Source organism: Pseudorca crassidens, chromosome 1 (assembly GCF_039906515.1).
Source record: "Pseudorca crassidens isolate mPseCra1 chromosome 1, mPseCra1.hap1, whole genome shotgun sequence".
Taxonomy (NCBI): domain Eukaryota; kingdom Metazoa; phylum Chordata; class Mammalia; order Artiodactyla; family Delphinidae; genus Pseudorca; species Pseudorca crassidens.
In genome coordinates, this window is record NC_090296.1 from 196,206,678 (window position 1) to 196,233,712 (window position 27,035).

General features: G+C 55.2%; 1 protein-coding gene across 3 annotated transcripts in view; it reads left to right on the plus strand.

The window, feature by feature from the left end:
- Nucleotides 1-27,035, plus strand: part of ZNF438 (zinc finger protein 438) — a 297,450-nt gene that overhangs the window by 245,198 nt on the left and 25,217 nt on the right. For all 3 annotated transcript variants that reach the window (XR_010934699.1, XR_010934702.1, XR_010934701.1), the window contains one exon: nucleotides 13,108-13,214. The gene's annotated coding sequence lies outside the window, so the exon portion shown is untranslated. The remainder of the gene's footprint in view (nucleotides 1-13,107; nucleotides 13,215-27,035) is intronic.

Below are 27,035 nucleotides of genomic sequence, written 5' to 3' on the forward strand. Positions count from 1 at the left end.
TAAACCCAGTCTTCCTTAAGGTTTTAAGCCAGCTTTTAACAAATCTCGCATTCATTTTTAACTTGAAACGTTTCACCCCCTTTTGAGCTGTCATCTTACCCAGCCGGTCCATTTAAAAGCTTGGAAGTCTTCGTGGATCGCCCATAAGAGTGTCAGCCTCACCCGCAGTTCAGTCCAAGCAGTTTTCCTCTCTGTCTCCCTTTCCATCCAAATGCCCCATTATCTGAAGGGAAAAAGTGACTTGGGAAATTGTCAGTGTTCCGATGTGAACTTTCCTCCAATGTACATCTGGAGGCGTGGTTCTCTGTGTGCTCCATCTTGCTGTAGGTGCCTTATGTACGTGGCACGTGGATTTTTACAGTCCAGGGCAAGCTGCCTCTTTCATCACTCAGACCAGAACATTTCAGCGAGAAGCCCTCTCTCTGTGTCTCTTCTCGTTCCATCTGGAAGACAGGCTCACGGCGCCCATTAAGGTGGGCTGCTGGCACTGCACACCTTGCCCTCAAAAGCCTGGTGGCCCATCTGGAGCACCTCCACCTCCGTCCATCCCTGAGCTGACCTGAGGGCCCAGCTCCATCCTCAGCCGCTTTGTCTCATCCCAGGCCTGCGGGTAGAGTGAGATACTTGTTCATCTGGGGTGCCCCCCAACGCCGCCCCAGGCATGTCCTTCCGGACCTCACCTCTAGACCCGAGCTCAGGTCTGTTATTCTGCACCCGAGTCCCATCAGCACATGGCTAATCTGTTAGGATACCGCCAAGCAAATATTATACATTTCATAAAACTGTTTTTGTATCAGTGGATACTTCCACGGGAAGTGATTTTTCAGGTATGACTTGGAAGAAAACTTTATTGCTACGGAGTTAGGGAACCTTCCAAATTTAAACACACACACAGCATGAACTTTGCAATAATAGACTATTAACAGAGTCTTTGTAGAGTTTTCAATGAGTCCCCTTCCCATGTTGTCTCTGGACGATAAGCGATGGTCATTAACAACAGCTGGGGGACTTGAGTTACCGGCTGAAGGCATCCCAGGTGTGCCCCACCGTCTAGGGCCTGTACCAGACGGCTGGCCATGAGCAGCCTCGCTTGGCTTGCTGGAAACCAGTGGCGGTGTAACACTCTGACTAGGTAATTGGAAAGTTGCCCTTTGGGATCCATATATTTTAGTTTCAAGACCTTCATTCATGAGCAAGTTTATTCAATGAGGAACAGGCACGGTGGGGGGCGGGGCTTGTGCAGAGCTAAGAAAAATGTCCACCAGGCCAATTACACGCACTGGGGCCCTTTAACAGCCCTGGTGCTGGGCATGTCACGTCTGTAAGAAAGTGCATGGCATTGCACTGGTTTGCGTGTGTGTCAGTGAGTTGGGATTTCTGCGTTCACTCGGATTGATTTTTCTTTTCCTTCGTAATTTTCCTAAAAAACAAAATCAAACCTCCCGTCAGCCTTCTGGAACTTCCGGGAAGGTCCCTTTGCCGAGGAGCTCGGAATCTGTGCAGAGTTACAGGGGCAGAGCTGGAAACCCCTCTTCCGCAGCCCTGTCCGTCCTGGGCTGCGTCTGGGCGCCCACGGGCCCCCAAGGCCGCCGTGGGTGAACAGGAGGCCAGTCAGCAAAATCGGCCCAACCAGACGGAGTTTCTGTCGGCGGAGGCACGAGAAAACCTCGCTGATGGTGTGAAAGGGCAGCTACATCGTGACGGGAATGAAATTTTCCTCCTCTCCTCTAATTACAAAGAAGAAAAAAAACACACACCAAAAACATGTTTAAAATATCTTAATATCGGTCCGTACAGCCCCAAGCCACCATCTTAAGCTTCGAAGGCCGAGTACTTTGAGGCGGTTTCCGATCGTGACTCCACCTCAGGGGGAGGTCCAGCGGTCGTGGGGACGATTCTGCTCCGGAGACGCGTCCCGCGGCCCTGCGTGCGGGGCTCATGCTAGGTGCGGAGCTTTGTAAACACGAAGGACAAACGGCCCTGCGTGGCCGGGTTGGTTTGATCGGGGAGAAGCCGTGTCCCGGGCCTTCTTCTCCACTAACCACCAGCATGGCCCTGGCTCTGGCTCCGCCCCCTCGTCAGTGTCACAGGGGACACCCCGCGCCACAGCCCTTTGGGGCTCAGACCCAAGGCCTGACCCTGATAGGGCTGCAGGGACTTGCAGACTCATCCTTCCTCACAGCTTGCTCCCTCTGGGGCTGCTTGGGCCATGGAAGGGGTGCGGACAGAGTGAGACCATTGTGGCCTCCAAGGCCTCCGGACACTGGGCTCTGTGTGGCCCCCTAGGGTGCAGGAATCTTCCATCTCTTCGGAATTCCCGTCTCTTGCGTTTCTGTGTTAACTCACTTGCACTGCCCTCGGCTGGGCCTTGAGGAGGCTGTAGGGGACGGAAGAAGAGACTTCCATGGACTGACAGGAGGGGGACCTGGGGGTCAGTGGGGGTCATTCAGCATTGGCGCTGGCCTCTTAGGCAGGTAGGAGGTCTTTAAATGGTCCCTCGTGCCTCTCATTTCGGTATCCACGGTCGCCCCAAGGTCACCCAGCGCTCACTTCTGAAGTCCTGCCTTACTGGCCGTTGCTGCCCACGGTTCGCGTCCACATAGGGCGTCATCTGGGGTCTGTGCCGGATCTCCCATCATGTCCTGCCCATCTTTGCCTCTTTCCACCCTGCACCGACTCCCCAGCCTCGTGAGGCCCAGCACAGTTCTCTGAATTCTGAAAGTGAACAAAGCTCTGCTGAATCGTTTACTCTTTTTTATTTATTTAATGTATTTATAGCCACCTTTTCTAGAAGGCATTTAAGATGACTCATAAGACACAGAAAAAACAGCTAGATGGACGAATTTATTTTTTGAGTAAATGAATTCCAGTTCTTTCCAGATATGAGAATCTGAGAGTTGAGACATACGAGGTCCCTTCTGCATAAAAATACGCACGTAAAGCAGCAGTCCTGAAACATACGCCCAAAGAAGCGGTCCTGAAACATACATGCCAAAAGCCGTGGAGGGACCATATTCTTGAGTCTGTAAAGAAGGCCCGCCTCCTGGAGCCTCCCACCTGGTCATGCAGTGACTGACAGCGTTTCATGCGTGTAAATCATTTCTCCTCACTGGAGTACATGGCACTTGAAGAGGGGAATGGCCAGCTATGTTTGTGTCCACCAAAGGGCATATGCTAAAACCTAGGCCTGCAGGAGAGGTGTAATAGAAACCTTGGCCTGAATTGAGCCCAGCCCTGGACACAGTTGCCCATAAAGGCTACAGCAAACGATATAACATTTTCCTTACTCACCCCCGTAATGGGGCCAGTTGCTACGTGCCCTTAAGCCTTTTAAAATATGTGTAGCATTTAATGGGCTATCCAATCTCTGTACCAAGCCCAGAAACTGAAATTTCCTGAAAAGATAGGGTAGCTCACAGAATCTGCAGGAAGCATCAGGAATGAGACTCTGGAAACAAGGGGTCTTGGGGGGGAAGGTCATCTATGCGGACTTGGTCCCATTGCTGCTGCTGACTTACCACTAGCGGGTCCTGCCCTTGTCACCCTGGAGTCACAAAACTACCATCACCACCGCATTCTCACCTGTCTCACGGTGTGCCTCGCTCCCTCGAGATCTAAGCCCAGGGACCCAGTCCAAAGCGAGTGACTTCACTCTGTCTTCCTGTCCAGATGTCCAGTTCCACTGCAGGCAGCCACGTCACCCTGGAATCCTTGAACCCTGGACACCCTGAACACCGTTCTAGGTAGACCCGGCCCAGTCTCCCAAGCCCTTCCCTCCATGAGCACTTGATTCCGGAGACCCCAGGCCATCATTCAGCTCTTTTCCCACTGTGGTTCAGAACCCCATCTCTGAGCAAGGGAACGGCTCTGCCCTCAGCCGGGCAACAGTCCAGGCTCCTCCCCATTTCCTCTGGAGTTTGCTTACTGGCAACCCGCTCACACTTGGCAACGTCTCCCCTGCTAGACTGTCACCCTCAGGAAGGCAGACTTGGACGGATTATCCTGCCCATCAGTGTGATACCATTGGCTAAAATATTGCCAGACAAGCAGCAGATATTGATGAACGTGTTGATTAAGTGAATGAATATATGATTTCATTAGCACTCCGTGTCGCAGAGCTACGCTTAGGAAATTCTTTCCTGGAATTCTAAAATCCTCCTTGCACGGCCAAGATTAGCCAAGAGCCACGTCTGGTTTCTTGAAGGGAACAGCAGCATCTGAAGTAGGACCCTTGGCTGCCTCTTAAAGGCTAGAGAGTAACCATCCCCCAGTTGTAACCCTCAGGCCCATCGGTGTTGCACATCAGTGATGGAGCGAGGGGTGGGTATGATTATCTGAACTCATCCAGCCTAACTTGGGGTGGGGACCCCAGACTGGGGGCCTCTTCTAACTTAGGGTCCTCTGTGTAGTGGATTCAGGACTGGCCTGGACCTACAGAATTAGGTGCAAACTCTTGGGCCTACCTGCTGAGTGATGGCCTCTGAGTGACCAACTCAGGTTTCTAAGAGGCTCAGGGTTTTGAGTATCTGAAATTGTGATGATTTTGCAGGGCACTGCTTGGCAATTTTTAGTGATAAATGACGGACTTAAGTGTTCAGTGGAGTCTTTGCTGATTATTTTCAAAGCATTGCTTAGAAATTGTCCAAACAAAATCCCCTCTGTTCCGAACACACGGTTTGTCTGCGTACAAACATTACAAATAGTGTTCACAGGAGTTTATTTGCTGGTGTCCAGCTCCTCCGTTTCTGGGGCCACTAGTGAGCCGAGTACTAGCCTAGGGACAGTGATGACGTGTTAGTGCATCTCTGTAGAAAGCGGCTTATTGGTCAGACGGATCACAGCCAGATTGGAGAGTCTTCGAAAGAGCTGACCCGAAAGGGACCTTCAGGGTCGTCCACTCCAACTTTGTTTTAATTGAACTGTATTTGATTTACAATATTGTTAGTTTCAGGTGGCAGCAAAGTGATTCAGTTATCCATACACATACCGATTCGTTTTCATGATAGGTTATTACAAGATATTGAATATAGTTCCCTGTGCTCTGCAGTAAATCCTTGTTGCTTATCTAGTTTATATTTAGTGGTGCGCCAACTTCTTAACCTAAGAGGAATTGGAGGCCCCGAGGGAGCCTTAAAGGCCTAGGCTGGGCCGGCACCTGGTTCGCCCCGCCCTGAGAGAACTTAAGCCCGTTGGTGCTGGTTCTGGCGCGAGAGGCTGAGAAGTGAACGCCACTACCGACCTGACGCCTGGATGGGTCTCAGCACCTGGGGATGTTCCTCGGTGTCTCTTCTTACGCCTTGTTTGCCCTTGGACGTGGCTGGGCCCTCTGGGGCCGAGTCTGCAGCTGGCCTTGGCCCACCTGTTCCCCCGCCTGTTTCCCGGATGCCCTGATGGCGGGGGGAGGGGCCCGGCCAGCAGCAGCACAGCAGATGGAATTCATTCCAGGGGAGCCCGGGGCGGCAAGCCCGGCCTGGCCCGAAGTGGAAACTGGTCCTCCACCAGATGGGGGCCAACTCCAGCCGCCCCACGCCTTCTTCACACGAGATGTTCTGCTTTCTTTGGAAAGTAACTTCACAAGAGCCCGTCCAGGCTGAGGCGGGGAGTTGGAAGTCTAGCATCGGCCCATGGGGAAGCAGGAACAAAAGTCAAAACGGCCTAAGATCCGGTCCTTCTGCCCATCCCAGCCCCGGCCCCATGGCCTCCAGCTGGAATGGCTGAGACAGCTGGGATTTATCAGCGGCCCGACATTAACCCATTGGCTCCAGGAGTTGGGATTTCCTGAACCCAAAGCACTAACTTCTGCCATTTTTTTTACCTTTCCTCTCTGACTTCTAAGGAAGCAGGGAGCGTGTGTGGGCGAGGAGGCCAATTTGGGCAGCAGGTTGTTTCAAGTGAACTCGGCAGCTCAGGGAGGGAGGAAAATGAGCTCCAGTGGCCCTTGTTTATTGTTCCTGTGGGGTCCCCGCGTTCCTGCCCAATGCGGCCTTTCTGTCTCTGGCTTTTGGAAGACAAAACCCTAGGTAACAGGGACCCTCATCACCCCTCCCTGAACTGATTACATAAACAAACGTGGGGATCTTGGACCTCAGAGGTGACCCTCCTCCAGCTCGGGGGGCGCCGTCGGGTCCCATGTGAGCTAAGCACCCTCGTTCGGCTGGGCCCGGGCAGCCCGTGGGTGCAGGGGCGACAGAAGGGGCCCACTGCGTATGCTCTCTCACCCCCTCTTCCGAGGCTCGCCCACAGGCCCGGCCGTAGCCGGACTGTGAAAGGAAGCCGACGTGCAGCGGGACTGGAGGCCAGCTTCCACCTGGCCAATCAGCTCCAGCCTCCCCACGTGGCGGCCGGGCGGGCGCGTGCGCACACGCACACGCGAGGAGCTTAACTCAGGGCCCGGCGCGGCTGAGGACGGGGTCGTGGCAGTTTCCCGCCGCCCCTGCGATATCTTCTTGGTCTCCTGCTCACGCTGACCTTTACCGGTGAAGGTCCCCACCAGGTACGTGCGTGTTGGGTCTGCGGCCGAGTGGCTGCCGTGTAGGTAACCGTGCTATTTGCCAATGAGCTGCAAAGGTACGGAACCCAGGGGCCGCGTCTGCGCGTATCGGGCGCACAGTTCCCCCGTCCACTCTGCCGCCCCTCTCCTGCCAGCCCCTTCTCCCTGGCGGCTGCCCACCCCAGCCTGGGAGCTCAGAGGCCTCCTTTTCAGTAAGCACTCGGCTGTGGGACCCCAGCACCCTCCAAGCATCGCTCCAGAGCCCCGGGGAGGAGGGAGAGGCGCGGGGATTTGAGAGGAAACAGCTGAGTCACGGTACTAGCTTGTGGAATGGGTGGGGGGGGGGCCTTCATTTCCTCACAATTCTTGGGGCCTTTTCTAAACTGGTATCTGGGGTCTCGGGGCGTCAGCACCAGGGGAAGGCAGCCCTCTGGAGACCAGGCCGAGGTGAAGGCAGGGGACACCCTGTCACCTGGCTGCAAGCCAGGGATAAGAAAGCAGGGAGGCCACTGTTGTCTGCACCAGCGGCCGGGAGAGAAGAGGAGGGCGGCCGGGCCCTGCCAGTGGGCCCAGAACAGGGGCTTCCGGAATGTTTCAAGTGCTGTCACAGACGGAACCCCCGACAGGCCTCCGTGCTGCCCTCCGTCTGGAAACGGTAGCGTTTGTTGTCCGAGCTGTATAGCCTTGTGTGCTGTGAAGGGCGAGTTCCCCCAGGAAGGCTGCGCTCTCAGGAGTTTATAGATTGGTCTCCTCCAGGACAGGAGCCCCTGGGCTGTTGACAAGCAGGAGGGAAGAAAGGAGAAGGAGGGTTCTGCCGTTGTATTTGGTTTCCTTTACAGTTATTCCCTGGGCGGCCCAGAGAGGAAACAGCATAACAGTCTTAAAGAAAAGGAAGTAAATACGAGAAGGAGACGAGGATAACTAATACTCTGTCCCTTAGACCCGACTTTCACTTGCTTATAAACACCCTAAAAGACAGCCCAGATTTATTTAAACGGCCCAGATGATACATAAAGCAGTGGAGAAGCAGGTGGGACATTGCAGCTCAGGCAGGCTTGGAAACAGATGAAGGAAACCAGGCTCACAGCTGCAGGGATGGGGCAAGGAGGGGCGCTGACAGCACCCAATGCCAACAAGAGAAAGGGCACCCTTGTCGCCGGGCCAGACAGCTGCAGGGCGAGCCTTCGGGGCTGCTCCCAGAGCCGCCCTGACGGGGGATGGAAAGGACAGGTAGGGAGTTTGAGTTTCGGATCAGGCCGCTGCCCGGTGCTCTGATCCCTCGCGGGCCTCTGCTCGTTTGTATGGCGAATAAACAACTGTTAAACACGTATCACTTGGGTGAAAAGGGCCTGGCCTGCAGGCACTGGGCGCTCTGGAAGTGTCTGCGGTGGCCTGTTTGTGTTCGGTGGTGGCTTCAGGGCCACCTGGCAAAGGCGGAGCTGCGGGCGTTGTCGCCGTGGGCAGCCGGACAGCACGCTCTGCCGCCGGGGAGGGTGCAGGCCCCCAGACCCTCTGGGAGGAGGGGACAGAAAGCCCGGTCGGGGTCACCCATTTCTCCAGCAGAAGCCAGGCCCTCCTCCTAACAGGTGCGCCTGCTCCAGGGCCGCCTGCGGGCTCAGCGGCGGGGCCTCTTCCACTTCGGGTTGGAGGGCTAAGGGGCCGCTTTACCGTTTGGCAAGCGGGTGGGCAGGCGTCTTCCTAAGCGGGGTCTGTCGCATCATTTTCTTGTCCTGCGGTCCCTCTGGGCACTGTCTCGGAAGCCACAGGCCGCCCTCCACAGCTGGGTGGTACAGACACGTGCCGCAGTCACATTGAACTTTCCAGAGCTGTCACGTCTCGGGGTCCTCAGCCTTTGGAAGACACTGTCCCCTGGCGTGGGGCATCCAGCCTTGCCTTCACGGTCCCCTTCGGCGTGTCCAGTGGCTCTAGCTCCTGACGTCCGCCACAGGCCGCCAGCGAGCCGTGCGGGGTCAGAGGGGGCCTGCCAGCCGCCTGGCCTCCGCCCCTGGCTCCCTCCCCTCCCCCCTGCCTCGGTTCAGGATTCCAGCTTCAGGATGGCCAGCGGGCAGCCCCGCACAGAGACGAGCCCCAGGCAGGGGCCCCCAAAGGCCGACTGGAGCTCCGTGGGCCTTGGCGCGGGCTGCGGTGGCGGCTCGAAGGGGAAGCAGGGCTTCCCGGCCCTGCCCCCTCCCGGCCTGCAGTTTCCTTTTGCTGGTTTTGTCGCCTCTTTCCACTGGCTGTGACTTCACCGTGGACACCAGCCTCCGTCAGTTGGCAAGTGGGGACGGAGCCAGCTGGCCTTCTGAGCGGCCTCATCCCCAGGGTGCTCCGGCGGCAGGGCACACTCGGCCGCGGCTTCCCCGCCTGCAGCCTGGCTCCCGGCAGGCCTGGGGCCCCCTCTGCCGGCGGCCGGCCTCCACGGCACCCGGGGCGGGGCCTCGGGAGGGCGGGCCGCCCGCAGCTCTAGCAGGGAAGCCAGCTCAGAGCTGACCTGCACCTCTCTTGGCTCCTAGGGTAACCGACGATGGGAAGGGAGGACAGAATCGGTCCAGCTGGCCATGCTTAACTGGGGACGCCTGCTTTCCTAGGCTGAACCACCAGCCTTCCGTGTGCGCGGATCGGTTTAGATGCTCTTCAGCAAGGTGGAGCTGTCTGGCCATAATGCAGGGCACAACTTCCCACGATGCTCTAATGGGCTTTATCGCTTTAGGTCAATTTTCTGTTTGCTTCTCACCCCAGAGATCTTCCTGAGATCCAGTGTAGGGCCTGGAGCCCTGCTCCCAGCGGCTGTTCGGGTTTCTGAGTACTGTGGGAGTGACTCTATGAACCAGTCAGGGATTGGTGTGTAGCTCTGGGACAGAAAGCTCTGGTCTCCCGAAATGTCGAGGAATGAAAAGGCCTGTGATCTGACAGCCCGCGGGGCCCATCACCAACTTCTCTCCAAGGCCGTCCATCCTGGGGCCTCCCACCAGGCTGCCCATCTGCATGGGCCGAGCTCTGTTAACAGCCCACCAGCATCTGCAAGCTGGAAATTTCTAGCATCTTCCTGAACACACGTCGGGTTGAAACTCTCCCCGGTGGACAGCGGTGGAGACAGGCAAGCCTCGGCCAGGCCACGCAGAATAAAAATAGCCCAGAAGGGCTTCCCTGGTGGTGCAGTGGTTGAGAGTCCGCCTGCCGATGCAGGGGACACGGGTTCGTGCCCCGGTCCGGGAGGATCCCACATGCCGCGGAGCGGCTGGGCCCGTGAGCCATGGCCGCTGAGCCTGCGCGTCCGGAGCCTGTGCTCCGCAACGGGAGAGGCCCCAACAGTGAAAGTCCCGCGTACCGCAAAAAAAAAAAAAAAATAGCCCAATGGCCCGCAGAGGGTGTTTTCTTTCGGCTGTCTGTAGGGCCGGATTTCCTGAGGAGTGGGAGTGTGAGAGGCATGAACCTCTGTCACTCGCCTCAGGAAACCCTGTCTCCCCAGATGGCGAGCAGACCCCCCCGAGGGCCCCTCCGAGCCAGGCAGAGGCTCAGCACAGGCCCCGCTGGCTGTCCGTGGGAGGCTGGGGGCAGGTGACGGGCCGGTGTCAGGGGCATGTCAGCAACCACGGCCTCTGCGCGGAGCGAGGCTTGGGACCGCCGACCCGCCTGGTGGGCACTGGGCCTGCGGTGCCCACGGCCCCCAGTTCCTCACCCCGGTTTGTGTTCATGGCATCCTTCCCTCCCAGCCTGCTTGTCCGTGGTCGGCGATGACAGCCCCATTGCCAGGACGACGGTGGCGCCGGGAAGGCCCTCCTGTCGGCCATGGGGCGCCTGTTGTCCCAGACGGGTCTCCGCGCCCCGGCCCAGCCTGAAGGCCCCTTCATCCCTGCCCCGGCCCCTGGGCCTGACTCCGCCCCGGCTCCAAGCTCCTGTGTCGGCTCCCTGAGGCCTGCGCGGCCCATCTGTCCTCCTGCTCCGCGCGCCCGCCTCCTGGCCTCTGCGTCTGGCCGCTCGTCACACGGCCTTCCGTCCGTCCAGGTTCCCTCGAAGGCTCTGTATCCATCTGTCCTGCCCGATTGGAGCCCCATCTCAACGCCCGCTTTGATGAGCCCCTGTGACCCTCACGCCCCAGGCTCTGGGCCTGGCTCCCTGCTCCCCATGGGCCTTTGACAAGTTACCCCGCCTCAGGGGGTCTCAACTGGGGGGTAGCGTCGCCCCACAGGGGACACTGGCCACGTCCCGAGACTTTCTTGGTTGTCACGCGTGGGATGGTCCTCTGCTGAGTGGGGGCCCGGGATGCTGCCGAACCCCCCCGCCCCCCGGTGCACGGGGGAGCGTCCGCCCCAAATAGGGACGACGCATAGTGAGGAACCTGCCTTGGTCTCCCCACCCGTGAGAGAGGAAGGTGGTGGAAAAGGCGCCAGGACGGCCCGCGTAAAAGCAGATGAGACAGTCGATGCTCTTTGCATCCTGCCCTCCCCGCCCCTCCTGCAGTACTTCTTTTGGGGGGGGGCGTTGGTGGGAGTTAACAGCCCGCGCCGCACGCATGCTTGTGTGGGTGAGCCCACGGCGTCCTCCTGGAAACCCAATCGCACAGGGACTAGTGTGGACCCTACTTTCCGGAAGAGGAAATGGGCGCTCAGAGCCACCAGGAAGGAGCCGGAGGGCGCCCGCTCGTGGATGAGGGCTTTCCCAGCCCGCACTCGAGTCCCCGGTCTCATCACCTCGAGACAGCGTCTGGAGCAGCATTCGAAAACGGCGAGACACTGTGCAGGTGTGCTTGCGATTCTCTACCTGGAGCCCCTCCCACAGGCTCCCTGCGGAGACTCAGCCGTCCCAGCAGACGAATTCAATGTGCCTGACGCTGGCGGGTCAGGAGAGACTGTGGTGTGGCCCGGAGGCCGAGTCACCAGAACCTTGGAGAGTGCCGGAAGCTGGAGGAGGCTCCGTGGCTCCAGGGAGCCTGAGACCTAGTGAGGAGCGGCCCCTCACGGCCCACGCCCGGCCTGGCTGGCATCTCTGGTGCTTGAGCGGCACACGCGTGCTCCTGGCGGAGGGCACTGCTGGCCAGGGCCCGGGGCGGTTTGCCTTGTGGCAGCAGCACGGCGGCCAGGGCAGCAGTGCTCACCTCCAGAGTGGGGGGCGCCCCCAAGCTTGTCGGGGTGGGCAGCTCGCATCATGCTGTGACGTCCACAGCACGACTCTGTCCCCTATAGCAAGGCCAAGTTCTCTGTCAGGCACCAGGGAGAGGTGGCCAAGCTCCTTTGGGGACGCACGTCCAGGAAGATGCAAGGCCCAGCCTCACGCCATCTGCCGAACCACAGTCAGCCACTGTCTTCCTGTACGTAAAGGGCAGCTCAAGTCAGGGTGGCTCGCCTCTCGTGACCTGGCCGGCTTTGGGGAGCAGTTACTCATCTCCGTCATCATTTCCTCTTTGTTTTTCCATTTGGGAAGTAAGAGATTAAATCTGTAGGTGAAAATCTCTTTCCCAGGTTCTCCTCTGAAAATAATTCTGAGGTTAGGGACGGTTACTCCTCTGCTCTGGGCGTAATGCCCGTAAGACGAGTGACACTGACAAAACCCTCCGAGCAACACACAAGAAGCAACATAATCCTTCTGGGAAAAAACATCAACCCAATAGGAAGATAATATATTGCCCACTCCCCTGTAAATAAAATGGGCCACGTCACCTGCCCGTGAGTGATGACCAGTTTATCCAGTGTACGCTGAATAATGATTTTCCGTGGGGGCAGCAGCTCTTATGATAAAGTGTTACCGCTCTAGCTGTATTATTATAAACAACATCCAATTTATGGTGTTAGGAAGCAGTAATGTGCCACCGTCGTTTAGAACGAGCCGTAAACTCTAGGCTGTCATGTGTCTTCTGGCCGCACATTTCAAACACTTAATATTCCTGTAACACAGTCTTGATCGCAGGACCAATTTAGAAATTACTTGTTCAATATGATGATTGAATTGCAGAGTTAGAGCTTGCCGTGGCCAAAGGTGAATCGCCACATGTGACGAACCTTGTACAGCTTCTCAGACGGAAGGAACTGTTTGAGACATTGGGGATTCTGGGTGAATTTCAAATGAGGTCCCTTCACCTTAGGAGGATGCCACGGTCTTGCCTGCCTTCCAGAGGAAGATGAGTCACTGGTGTTTTCCTGCATCCAAATACCACGGCCGTTCCCTGGGCCTGAGTCAGTCTACGGAGGCGGCAGACACACACCCAGGAGGACCCTTCACCTTGACAGATGGCAGAATCTCTCCCCTGCTCTCCCCGAAAGGTCTTAAATAAGGTCATCTTCTTCTTCCCCAGCTCAGGGAAGCCAGACGGAACTGCAGGCCTGGGGGACGCAGAACGAGCCCTAGGAGACATAGAGCTTGGAGTGATGCCCCTCTAAAATCTATGCCACCAACAACTGGGTGGAAAGAGTGACAGGTGATGGGGACATTGTCACTGACGAATAGGTTATTTTAAATACGTGGGCAGGGCCAGGCCCGAAATTTTCATCCATACCGTGTCAGCAAAAGAGCGTCGTTTTATCATTTCGTTTGCAAAACCTGTTTCAGCGTTCTGTTCACATGTAAACATGTCCTACGTTTCCTTGGTCATTTCAGAAGTGCTGTCTTTTGTGTATCTATAGGTTCCCAAGGATGGAGGTGAATTCCAAAGACGAATTTCCCTGTATCCTGCATGGCCCACTGCATCTAAAAATGGAAGAGCCAAGAAGAAACCAGCCGCTCACTGGTGGTAAGTGTCTGGGGAGAGGGACACTCGTACACATGCTCGGGACGGTACGCCCTGTTAGGAAACTCGGGAAAGACAGTGTGGCCGTAAGTATCCAGACCTGCGTTCTCTGACGCAGCCATTCCACTTCCAGGAATTTATTCTCAGGAAGAGTCAGTGGAGGAGTGCTGAGCGCAGCATCCCTGCTGCTCCCAAATGCCCAGCGTGAGGGGATCTGTTCAGTGAGTGTGGGGTCATCCATCCGATGTAATGGCAAACAGCCTTGGAGACCGTGTTACGGACCACGTGGTGATCTATTGCCCAATGCAAAGGGCCACTTAAAAAGCACATCTCCTATGACCTCAATTTCATGTAAAAACGGAAATCTTACACAGGCTTGGGGGGGAAGGATCGCTAAACGTTAACGCCGATTATCTGTGTAGTTGAGGGAGTGAGTGGGTGTCAGTTTTTCTTCTTGGCGCCTGGCTAAATGTTCTAGAATAGACACGCATTACATTCGTTATCAGAGGAAAAGAATCCGTGTGATCGTTGAAGCACATTTGCCAGTTGTTAGCAGAATTCTTACAGAGACTGTGAGAATTTGTATGATATACTGTGTCCCGTCAGATCGTGTTATATTATATAAAGTTCTGTCCGTCACCAGGGGATGGGTCAGGGAACTTCTTGGCCGTTCCATTTATGATCAGATGATCTGGAGAAGAAGTGGGGAAAGGAGACCTGGGGCCTGTTGAACACGGGATTTTCTAAAGAAAATCATTTATGATGACCTCACCTAGGAAAGTAGATGTAAGAAGAGTCCTGGATACCTTTTGGTTTGGAATTCACCATACATTGGAAAGAAAGTGGTCAACTTATCCCATAACATAACTTGGAATCCTGGTAGCGTTAAGCTGCCATCCACATAAAATGGAGCAGTGAAGGCAAGACCAGTCATGCCGCCACCGCTCAGAGTGAGGTCCTGTGCGCAAAGCACCAATAAGAGAGGAGCCTGGCCAGGGCAGCTGGAGTGGGTCATCACCATCGTGGCACCGTGAGACCCAGCCCTAAGCCTCCAGTTTCCCCAGACGGAAGCCCTGGCGGGGAGGGCGAGGAGGACCGGCCCTGTGTAGGAGCAGCCGTAACACCACCTTCCTTGTCAGCCACAGTCCGTGCACCTGTGTGCGTGCACGCCAGGCAGAGCTCACCCACGTGCTGTGTGTGTGTGTGTGTGTGCGCGCCCATGCGTGTGAGCCAGCCGCCATCCTGACTGAGGTCCTGCTCTGTTCTGGCACCAGGGCCGGTGCTGTGGGTGCCCCCCCTTTGTTCTCTGTGTCTTAGTAAACAGCCACTTCCTCTTTTTATGGTAGTGAGGGCTCAGTTCCTTAGAATCACGGGGGGAGCTTGTGTAGGGGGACATGTAACTGTATTATGCCCTCCAGCACCCAGATTCCCGTCAGCATTTCTCAACAGAGGTGCTGTTGGCACTGGAGCAACAAAAAAGTGTTGTTGCTTGGGATTGGCCCAACGCCTTACTTCAATGTCTTTAGTTTTCCGAAAGAATTCCTCCAAAGGAATGCCATTGGGGCCCTTTCTGACCCTGTGGTCCCCAAAAACGCCCTCACCACTCTTCCAAAGCCACTGCAGGAGCCATTCTGAAATCAGAGGTTTACTCCCCGCATAGAGTCGGGTCGATTCTCAAACCTGGACCCTGCTGCTCTCTCCATCTGTGCCCGCCACTCTGGGAGAGTGGCTTTGCATAGCCACCCGGTTTGTATGATGGCTTTCCTGTTTGTTATTCCTGGCTTTCCAATACCCCATCCCTCTGATGATTGGATGCATGGAACTTGTGGCCTTGACCTATTTTGTGAGGTCATAAATCTTGGAATATCAAAGATGGGTCAGGGCCCTATATTTCAACTCACTCATTCATTCAGTCAATATTTGTAAAGAACCTACTACTGTTAGTTCCTCTGTTAAGGTACGGGTATACAGTAGTGATCAGAGAAATCAATCCAACAGTCACATGACTGATACGTAATTGTAGACTGAGATGCATATTCTGAGGAAGGAAAAGAATGAGACTTCAGGGGAATTTGTTCTAAAGGACCCCCCCTAGACCGAGCAGCCAGGGAAGGTTTTTAGTGAAAGGATGCTTGAGCAGAGACCCGAAGGGGATGGCTGGATGGAAGGGGTGGCCGTGCGTGCTGGCACTGGGTCATTCCGGATGCAGGGAAGAGGGTGTGTGAAGGCCTGTGCGAGAGCTGCCAGGCCTGGGAGGAGACGCAGAAGCCAGGGTGGGCAGAGCACAGAGGACAAGGGCATCTGAGTAGCGGCCTGGGAGGCTTGTTAGAGAATTGTTTTTCCTTTTTTTAACAATGTTGTGTTAATTCCTGCTATACAGCCGAGTGATTCAGTTATACGTATATTGTACATTCTTTTTTCCATATTCTTTTCCATTATGGCTTATCGTGGAATACTGAATATACTTCTCTGTGCTCTACACTATACGTTGTTGTTGATCCATCCTATATATACTAGTTGGCGTCTGCTAATCCCAACTCCCACTCCATCCCTCCTCCTCCCCTCCCCCCTTGGCAGCCACGAGTCTGTTCTCTGTGTCTGTGAGTTTGTTTCTCTTTCATAGATATGTTAATTTGTGTCCTATTTTAGATTCTACATATAAGTGATATTATATGGTATTTGTCTTTCTCTTTCTGACTTACTTCACTTAGTATGATAATGTCTAGTTGCATCCATGTTGCTGCAAATGGCATTATTTCATTCTTTTTTACGGCTGAGCAATATTCCATTGTATATATAGACCACATTTTCTTTATTCATTCATCTGGCAGTGGACATTTAGGTTGTTTCCACATCTTGGCTATTGTGAATAGTGCTGCTATGAACGTAGGGGTGCATGTATCTTTTTGAATTAGGGTTTTGTCTGGATATATGCCCAGAAGTGGGATTGCAGGATCGTATGATAGCTCTATTTTTAGTTTCTTAAGGAACCTCCATACTGATCTCCATAGTGGCTGTATCAACTTACATTCCCACCAACAGTGTAGGAGGGTTCCCTTTTCTCCACACTTTCTCCAGCATTTATTGTTTGTAGACTTGTTACTGATGACCATTCTGACCTGTGTGAGATGATACCACACTGTAGTTTTGATCTGCATTTCTCAAATAGCTAGTGACGTTGAACATCGTTTCATGTGCCTTCTGGCCATCTGTATGTCTTCTGCCCATTATTTTATATTTTATTTATTTATTTATTTTGCGGTACGCGGGGCTCTCACTGCTGTGGCCTCTCCCGTTGCGGAGCACAGGCTCCAGATGTGCAGGCTCAGCGGCCATGGCTCACGGGCCCAGCCGCTCCATGGCATGTGGGATCTTCCCGGACCGGGGCACGAACCTGTGTCCCCTGCACCGGCAGGTGGACTCTCAACCACTGTGCCACCGGGGAAGCCCCTTCTGCCCATTTTTGATTGGGTTGTTTGTTTTTTGATGTTGAGCTGTATGAGCTGCTTATATATTTGGAGATTAAGCCCTTGTCAGTCGCATCATTTGCAAATATTTTCTCGTATTCCACGGGTTGTCTTTTTGTCTTGTTTATGGTTGGCCTGGCCCCTCTGCTGTGAGATGGAGGCCTATGTATGTCTCTAGGAAGGCTCTCAGAGGCCCCTTCCCAGGGCCATTCATTAGTAAGATGGTGTTTGTGATGTCTCCCTCCATGTGTGGGGGGCCCCCTTCCATTCCGAAAGTGTAGATGGCGCGGTGATTTCCGGTGCCACAAGCTCCGAGTCTCCCGACACAATTGGTTGTTGGCACTTCGGCTCAGCTCTGACACTGACACCCCAGCCTCACAGGTTAAGGGCTGCTCCCACGTCAAACACCAGTCACAAGTCCTGGGCGTCCCCTACTTCCCACCAGCTGGCTGTCAGGCGGGTTCCTGTGATCATTTGCTAGAACACCTCCGAGAACTCAGGAACACGCCGCACTCCCATTTACCAGTTTATTACAAGGGATGCGACAAAGTGAACTCCTATATGGTGAGAAACACAGGGCGAGGTTCGGAAGGCTCCCAGGCGCAGGGGCTTCTGCCCTGTGCACTTGGGGTGCTGCCCTCCTGGCACATGGCTGTGTCCACCAGCCTAGAAGCTCCCTGAACCCCATGCCATCGGGCTTTCTATGGAGGCATCATCATGTAGTGATGATCGATCATAACTCGGTCTCCAGCCCCTCTCCCCTCTCAGAGGTTGGGGATTGGGGCTGAAAGTTCTGAGCTTCTAACCACCATTCGGTCTCTGGGGACCTGCCCCACTCTGAGCTATCTGGGGACCCAACAGCAGTTGCCCCATTAGGACAAGAGATTTTCCCATCACCCAGGAAGTTCCGAGAGATGGTTCCAGCCACAAAGACCAAATAGTAGGACAAAAGACACTCCTCTCACCCCATCACTTAGGAATTTCCGGGGGTCTCTGTATGAGGAACCAGGGACAGGGACCAAATACACGTTTCTTCTTATGCTGTAGGTGGCTGGTCCACGGCTGGCCCACCCTGGAGTAGGGCAGGGGGCACTCCCGGGGAATTCTAGAACAGTCTGCAGCTGCCGCCCATCCGCCAACCTGCCCTGAGCACTACCCTTACCTGCCGGCAGGGGGAGCCCGTCTCCGACGCAGGACCCACCTCTGAGGGCAGCGGAGGCCTCGGGACAGGGAGGGGGGCGGGGTGAGGAGGGGGCCTGCTCACACTGCGGGCTTGTGCCTTCGGAGTGTGACTGTGTCACGCGGCTGGGACCTGTGCCACCACAGGCACGGGGCAGCGGCAAGAAGGGGGCAGCGCTCGCCGCTCGCTGGCTTCTGATCTGAGCAGATCTTAGCCGCGTTACTGCTCACTCTGGAGCCCTGCAGGGAGGCAGGAGCAGCCCCATCTTACAGGCGAGTAACCGGTGGCTCCCGGACGCCTGCAGACCTGCTCAGCGTCACGGTCTAGTGGCAGAGGTGGGATACACACCCCACCTGGTGGGCGCCAGTGTCAGTCGTGTGCGTTTTCGTGATGGTCGGGGGACAGAACCCAGACCCAGGAGCCGATCCCGGAGGCTGGCCACACCCAGACCACAGCCGGCTGACTTACACGTAAACTAAACCAGGGCGCCGCGAGCCCGGAGATGCCGTAGAGACTCCCGTTCGCGGCTTGCAGCCTTCGCTCGGCCGCCAGGATGGAGGGGAAGTTCCTCAGCTATTTCCAAGCTCTCTTTCCGGTGTCTCTGGGACCCTATTTGAGAGGCTGCTGTGCATCTTCGTGAATGCAGGCTTTGCAGCCCTGGCACGGGCCCCTCGGGCACCGCGAGTAGGCATCTGGGCAGGGCCGGGGAGAGCACGGCGGCAGTCCACCCATGCCGCTGCCGTAGGCAAGCCTAAAGCTCCGCGTACAAAGAGCTTGACCCCCCCCCCCCCGCCCCCGGGAAGGACGGCCCCGTGCTCCCCACACCCACTTTTCCTGCTGCCCCTCCGGCCACTTAACTCACTTTCTTTGGCCAAAGAGACCGGTGTGTGTGTGGGGGGGTGGGGAAGCCAAGTTGTGCCCTTGGGGCAACTCCGCTTCTATTTTCAAACCCGCGGATGCTCCCACACCTGCTGAAGCGCCGTCCTCTCCCTTCCCAGCCTCTCCCACACCTCGCTCCCTCCCCGAACGCCCCCTGACCTTCCCAGGTGCACCGTGATCCGTTCTAAACAGCCGGTCCTTAAGCAACTTGTTGGGGAAAAAACAAATAACCTGACGAGCGCTTTAAACTGCTTCCAGCCCTCCAGGCCCCTCTGGACCCCCGAGGGGGACTGGACGTCTGTTTACCCATCACGGCAAACGGTGTGCACACGCCACCTTGCGACCTCCTTCTGGAAACGTTCCTTTCCGAGGCCCCCTCCATGTATGGACATGAGCGGCACGCTGGCCGTCTCCAGCGGCTCTGCAGCGGGCCGCGGGGTTGCAGCGTTTCAGGCTTTGCTTAGTCATCACAGGATGGCTCGGCGTTAGGGTTGCCTCCAGACGAGGCTATTATAAGTAGCCTTGCTGCCTTCCAGTTGTTTTTTGCACCGAGTCACCCACTGCTTAGCTGTTTAGCTTTCCTGGGGAGGGTCCTCCCTCACCGGAGCAGCAGGAATGTGCTTTAATCTCTTGGGTCCCCCTCCCTGCCCGCAGGGGTGCTGAGCCCAAGGAGAGCTTCCTAACAAAAAGAGCCACTTCTTGCGCCTCTGCTCTCTGCCAGGCCCCCGGGAAAGCACGTTCTGTGTATTTTCTCATTTAATCCTCAGGGCGTCCCTGTGCAGTAGGGGCCACTGGGATTCTGATTTTATAAATGGGAAAATCAGCACTTACAGAGATCGGATAATTTCACCAGTCACATAGCCAAGTAAGCGAGCGGCAGGGCAGGGCGTGGTTGTGAGCCAGGCCCCGGATCCATGCTCCCCTGCTGGGCCCATCCCAGTGAACTCATCTGTGCCTGCAGGCAGGTAAACTCCTGTGCCCTCCCAGTGCGACTGGTGGCTCGTCCCAGGCTGACCTGCAGCTTGGGAAGAACGTTCCTCACATCAGCCCCATGCAGGATCCCGTGATGGAAAGTCAGTGCCTGGGCTGCTAGTTTCAGGTAGAAGCCACCTGCGGGGGTGTCTGCCCGGGATGCCTGTCTGTCCCACCACGTTCAGAGCGAGCTCCGTATCCCCACTCCAGCTTCTGAGCCCCCAGACTGAGTTTTCAGAACAGAAGATGTGGTATTCCTCGGGTTCCCAGGGGAGAAGGGGGGCAGGAAGGACGTGGGGTTCTGCTCGCGGGGCCCTGGGCACCTCGGGCATCTTAGAGGCAGAGGACCACAGGCGTGCCCCGTGTCTGAGAAACCCCTGAGGGCCGGCAGCAGAGGCCCTGGGGTGAAGTAGGGCTGCAGGGCCACAGCCCCAGGAGAGGAAAGGACAGCGGCTTCCTCCTCTTCCTGAAACTCCTGCCTGGTGGGGCAGCTCAGGGCAGCTGCGGCCCTGGAGCGAGTCCTCGGCGCGAGACATGGAGAAGCACGCGGCCTCCGCCCTCCTCGCCCCTCTGGCCGGCTGGTCCTAGCCACGTATGTCCCTGTCTGAGAGAAGGGGCCTCACCAAGGTGGCTCCTGCGAGACCATCGGGGCTGGAGAAGCCTTTTAGATCGCCTGACCCGGCCCGCGGCCTTCAGACAGGTGAGGATCCGCCGCTTCTCCGCGGAGGCCGCCGTGGTCCAGAGAGGCGAGTCCACGGGCTGGGGGCTGCTCGAGGCCGCACGTCCCGGGGGCCACGGCTGCGGCAGCACCACGGGCTGCACTGGCACGGCTCCCCAGCAAGCACCCGGCGTCTTTTAAGATAGCATCATTTTTCTTTCTGATTCAAAAAAACAGTCTCTCATTTTAGAAACTGTCGAAAAAGGAAAATCAAAACTGTCCGTTATCTCTTCGCTTGGCAACGGTCGCCGAGGATGAACACTTGGCTCTATTTTATGTTCTTCTTCACGCACACGCTTTTCACATAATTACATTCACTTACGTAGTATTTTGTGTAGCTTGCTTTTCTCACTTACCATTATCGACATCTCCCCCAGTCATTCGGAGGTCTTTGTAAATACGCGTTTCATAACTACATATGTGTCGCTTGATATCATGCCAAACTTTTCTTAACTATTTCCTTAGATAATAGTCGCTCAATTCCAGTTTTCTGCTGTCGTTCATAATTCTGGGGCTAACATTTTCGGAGTAAGCTTTGTCTGTATTTTTGCGAACTTCCATAGTCTGGATTCCCCAGGTGTGGAATGACTGGGTCCAGGTTCTTGGTAAATTGCTCTCCAGGGCAGGTGTGTCCTTTTATACTCCTGCATCAGGGCCCGCTTCACCCCTCCAGTCTGAGAGTTCCCATTAAAAAATTTAAAATATGTAATAAAATGATCAAAGCCCATCAACGTCTGCAGTCATGACTTTCTCCACGCCTCAGCTCCGTCAGTCACGCGGCTGATAAGGACCATGTCCCCTATACCAGACTCTGTGCTAAGCATCTTACCTGCTTTATCTTGTGGGATCTTCCCAGCAACCCTGGCCAGGTGCTGTTACTGCCAGTGCATTGCAGATAAGAAACCTGAGACAACAGAGAGGTTCAGCAGGTTGCCCAAAGCACACAGCTGGTAAGTGGGGAGACTGCAGTTAAAGGGTCTAACTCTTACCTGCCTCCTCCACCCACCCATCCCGAATGCCAGGGCCAAGCTGGGCCCGGGTCCGGACCGCTCTGCCCGGCACGGGTCTTACTGCTGGTTCGGAGTGAGGACCCCACGAGGAGCTTCCTACCTGGTTGACTTCATGGCGTATCAAGGGCTCGGCCTGTCAGGGTCAAACCAACCGAAGCGGCCGTAGCCGTTCACACTGCCGCCAGACTCAACGCCACGCAGCGCTGGGCCGTTCGTGACGCGCTGAGCGCTCTGCGGGATGGAAGGTTGGGAGAACGTCCTCTTTCCGTCAGAAGTTTACAGATTAGTTGAGGGGTGAGCGGAAATACATAAATGGCCGCTTTATAAGATGGACTACGTAAGGGCCTTGAAAGAGATTTGAGGGTCTTGGGTGGTCAGAGAAGGGAGGGGCAGCTGGCTGGAGGGCTCCGCTGAGGAGGCGCCGTGTAAGCAGCATGAAGGGAGGGAAGAAGTTCAGTTGGCACAGGTGGCAGGCGAGGACCCCGGGCAGAAGGCCTTGCTGACCCAAGGGGTGGAAGGCTGTCGAAGAAGCGGTGGGATGTCCTGCGCGGGGAGCCGTGAGGGGCGGCGGTCGCAGACTGAGGCTCTGCTTTTCCTCTAATTGAAGTCGAGGGGATTGACAGTGTTGGGTTCATTTCTGCTGCACGGTGGAGCGACTCAGTTACACACATTCTTTTTCATCTTCTTTTCCATGATGGTTATTGCCAGATGTTGAACGTAGTTCCCTGTGCCCTACAGTAGGACCTTGTTGTTTATCCATCCTATGTGTACTAGTTTGCATCTGCTGATCCCACACTCTCCCTCCCCCACCCGCCTCCCCCTTGGCAACCACAAGGCTGTTCTCTGTGTCTGTGAGTCTGTTTCTGTTTCGTGGATAAGTTCATTTGCGTCATATTTTAGGTTCCACGTGTAAGTGATATCATATGGCATTTGTCTTTCTCTTTCTGACTCACTTCACTTAGTATGATAATCTCTGGGTCCATCCATATTGCTGCAAATGGCATGATTTCATTTCTTTTTTATGGCTGAGTAATATTCCATTGTATATATGTGCCACATCTTCTTCATCCATTCATCTGTCAATGGGCATTTAGGTTGCTTCCATGACCTGGCTATTTTAAATAGAGCTGCAATGACCATTGTGGTACATGACTCTTTTTGAATTATGGTTTTCTCAGGGTATATGCCCAGGAGTGGGATTGCTGGGTCCTATGGTAGCTCTATTTTTAGTTTTTTGAGGAACCGCCATACTGTTCTCCATAGTGGCTGTATCAACTTACATTCCCACCACCAGTACAGGAGTGTTCCCTTTTCTCCACACCGTCTCCAGCAGTTATTGTTTGTAGACTTGTTAACGAGGGCCATGCTGACCCTGTGAGGTAGGCTGTGCTCTCGACGTGGGCTGCAGGACCAGAGGTTGTGTCGCTGCCCAGGGGGACAACACCAGATGCCCGTGGGGCTGGAGGGGAGCTCTTGAATTCAGGCGGGAGATGGAGGGATCGAACAGTGAAGGTGGATGTGAGAATTGGGAGCGGAAGGGCACTTGAGAGTCTTTGGAGATGGAGTTGACGCGCCTGGATGACGGGATGAGAAGGAGTGGCTCATGATTGCCCAGGTCCCTAATTCCTCTCTTTGCTGCCCGCCTCCGCCCCCGCCGTCAATCCTGTTGGCTCCACCTCTACCACACATCCTGGGGGTGTCAGTCCCCCCAGCTCCCCAGCCACCACCCTGGCCAGAAGCCCGTATGGCTTGTCTTCACTGCATTCACTTCCAGCGGACCTCTCAGCTTCCACAACGGCTGTGCCCACGCCCCTCCCTGTGACCAGAGTCACGGGGAATCCTGTGATTTGTTGTCTGAACCAGGACACTTTTAAAATTGGAAGGAGGCACGATGATGAATTACACCAGGCAAAAGACACAAACCAGGACTGTCCTGGGCAAACCTGGACCTACGGACTTTCTAGCCAGAGGGGTCATTTGCAGATATGAGTCACATCACGTCACTTCTCTGCCTGCCGGCTTCAGCTCTGCATGTCGTCACCCCAGACGTCCGCCCAGTCTCTGTCCTCCCTCCTCTCTGCCTCTCCCTGTGCTCTGGCCACGTAGGCCCTTCCGTTCCAAGAACTCGCAGCTGCCAGTCCCGATGCCGGAGCGCCCTCCCCTGGACCTTCATGAGGCTGGTTCCTCCCCACTAGTCACGTCTCTTCCACAGACGGCCCTCTCGTGACCTTGCGGTAACTCATGCCCATCGCCCCAGTCAATTCTCCCGCACTTCATCACCACCCGAAAAAGTAGGTTATTTACTGACTTTTGTTTCCGAACCAACAGGTAAAGAGTTTGGAAGTTCTCACTCCCATCCTTAACGATAAGAAGCAGCTGGCCAAACTGAAAATTAACACCTTTTCTTTGACCCATTAGAGCAGCGGCCCCCAGCCTTTTTGGCGCCAGGGACCGGTTTCATGGAAGACAGTTTTTCCACGGACAGGGTGGGAGGGGTGGCTTAGGCAGTCATGTGAGTGGCAGGGAGCGGCGGGGAGCGGCAGACGGAGCTTCGCTGCTCACTCGCCGCTCACCTCCTGCTGTGCGGCCCGGCTCCTGAAAGGCCGTGGACTGGTACCGTCCACGGCCCGGAGGTTGGGGACCCCTGCATTAGAGAACTGAGGTTTCTGAGAAAACCACAGCCCTGAAATCTGCAGAGAATGCAGAGAGGCACGGCTGAGAGGTTGTTACCCAAAGCCAACGCTGCTGGACCCGTGAACGGCTAGGGACACGTCAGCGGCCGTTTCAGTGACTTGCTGGAGGCTGAGTACGCACTTGTGTGAGAGCACCCAATTCCTGGGGAGTGCGGCCTTCAGGGGACGCCTCCTCCCCTTCTTCGAGCTTTACCTCCAGAAACTCCACCGGGTTGTCCTGGCGAAGGTCTAAGGCTATGGCTGAAGTGAAGGAAGAGTGGCCCTTGTGAGATATCCCAGAGTGCCCTCTGTGGCTTCACCATAGCTAGCCTTGTCCCGGGTCTGGGAAGAGCATCCCTCCCCAGGCCTTCCTGCCTCACTACACAAAAAGAAACACTTGTGAAGGTCACAGACAAGAGGCACACACCCCCACAGGGCTGAGATTTAGCTAGAAGATGATGACGCTTCTCCCCTCCCCTCCACTTCTCCACACCAACAGGGCTCCCCGTAACAACAATGGGTTGCAGCTGAAAGGGTTACAAGACACACTCCCTCCAAGAAGGAGGATGTAGAGAAGCCCAAGATCAAGAGTGGAGACAAAAACCAGACATGGGGACCCCAGGGCGATCTAAAGTCTGTGGTGCTTATAGCTGCAAAAAACATTAAACAAAGCCAACTCCTAGCCAGATTATCATAAATCCTTACAGAAGAGGCCTGTTTGCCTCAGTTTCTATTACCCAGTGCAGCACGTCCAGCTTTTGACAAAAATAATCGTAAGTTCCACCCAAAACCAAAGAAAAACAGTCTGAAGAGACAAAAGATGCATCAGAAAAGCAGACTCAGATGTAACACAGATGGTAAAAATGATCATTCAGGGAATTTAACTGTGATTAATTTGTTCAGGGCTCTAATGGAAAAAGTAGACCACATGCAAGTACAGATGGGAATGTAAGCAGAGAGATAAGGAAGACGCGAAAGGAAATGCTAGGAAGAAAAAAAAACAGGAATGAGGAGTGCCTTTGATGGATTCATCCATACACAACACAGCTGAGGAAAGAAGCAATGAGCTTGAAGATAGACCAATGGAAACTTCCCAAACTTAAATACAACAACAAAGAATTTTTTTAAAACATCCAAGGATGGAGACAATTATAAAAGGTGTGACACGCACCTGATGGGAATACCAGATGGAGAACTGAGTAGAACAGATATTTGAAGTAATAATGGCAGAGAACTTTCTGAAATTAATGACACAGCAAACCGCAGGTCCAGGAAGCTCGGTACGATTAAACTAGCTCCCTTTGTGTCTGCCGCATACTGCCTGCCCTGGCCCTACCGGGACCCCACGATTGTGTAGGCTCTCTGAGAGCATCCGTCTTCTTCATTTCTGTCGCTCTGGAGTCCAGACAGGGCCTGACGCACGGTAGGTGCTCAGTAAAGATTTGTTGACTGAGTGAAGGAGTCAGGCGGGTTTTGAGACTGGGTGCCTCCAGAGCCTGGGCGTGTGCCCTGTGATCTCCTTGGTTCCTGGTGGTCACTGTGCCACTCCTGGCACCATGGCTTCTACCTAGATGACAACAGAGGCCTCGGGACCCGTCTGCTGATTCTAGCTCTGTTTCCCTCCAATCCACGGTCCACGCTTCAGCTAGGGTGGTCTCGATCAACAAACATATCAGTCCTTTCATTTTTCTCATTACAAATCCTTCCGCAGCTCTTTATTGCATTCATGATAAAAAACAAACCAACAAAAAAACCAAAAACCCAATTCCTGGGCATGCGCACAAGACAGCTCATTATTTTACCTGCTGTCCTGGCCAGTGTCGCTGCATGCCCCAGTCCCAGTGTCACCGACCAGGGTTCTTGGCTTCCTTAATCAGTTGAAATTGATAAGAGGCCAGACAAGAAATGCAGGCAAGGGTTTACTGGGGCCCCTGCCGCAGCAGGGGGAGCGGGAACAAGTAACAGGTTCCCTCGCTCGCTCCCCAAGCGGGGAGTCTGGTGCATACCGGGCCCTGCTGCTTCAAAGGCACTGGGAAGGCCTCTGCAATGGCTTCCGCTCTGAGCTGGTTTGGTGCCTTTCATTTCAAAGCGCCCATGCCTCCCACACGACCTCATTTCTCCTCACAGAGTCCGTGCCAGGGCAGAAAGGGACAGGCATGTGACAGAGGGGACGTGAGGAAACGGACCAGAGGAGAAGAGATGCTGCGGCCTGCCAGGCCCCGGAGGAGCTTGGGCAGGGAAGCTGCGGCCAGACGCCTCCCCGCACCACCACCCCATGCTGCTGCTGGGCCCCCTGGGCTGAGGAGGAAGGGGACAGGCAGGGAGGAAGCCGAGCGCTAATTCGAAAATGCTCCCTCGTAGTCCTGACAGGTACAAAATCTATGCAAACCTGTGTTTAAGATGAATTTCCTGATCGTGCCTTTTTCTCTGGTTATTCAGCAAGTTGAATGGATGATTATGACTCATTCCCCCCAAGCGTGGCTGATTAAATATTTGGTAAATAGAATTTAGCGCTTTTCACCCACAGAGAGCTTTCCTGACATTAACTAATTGCTTCTAAGAAAGGTGTCACCTTCCTTCTATGGACAGCAAACCTGGCCAAGGGGAGACACTCACAGGAGCCAGCAAAGAAAATGTGTACAGGGGACAGATGCTGAGAGCAAGACGATCCGTGGCCCACGGAACCCCCCGATTTGGGGCGGTTTCATTTAACTGTGAAATGTCTCGCCGCAGGGCTGGCCTCACGAGGTGGATTTGCTTCTGGGAAGGTTCCCTGCGCGCGGGCAGCAGGGGATGGAGAGGAGGCAGCCGCGGGATGGGAGCCCCTCCCCTCCCCTCGGGTCACCGGATTCAAGTTCTCTCGTGCTGGAAACAAAATAACCGGCAGAGATGGGGTTGCTCGGGGTCAGATAGGGCCCTGCGGGGG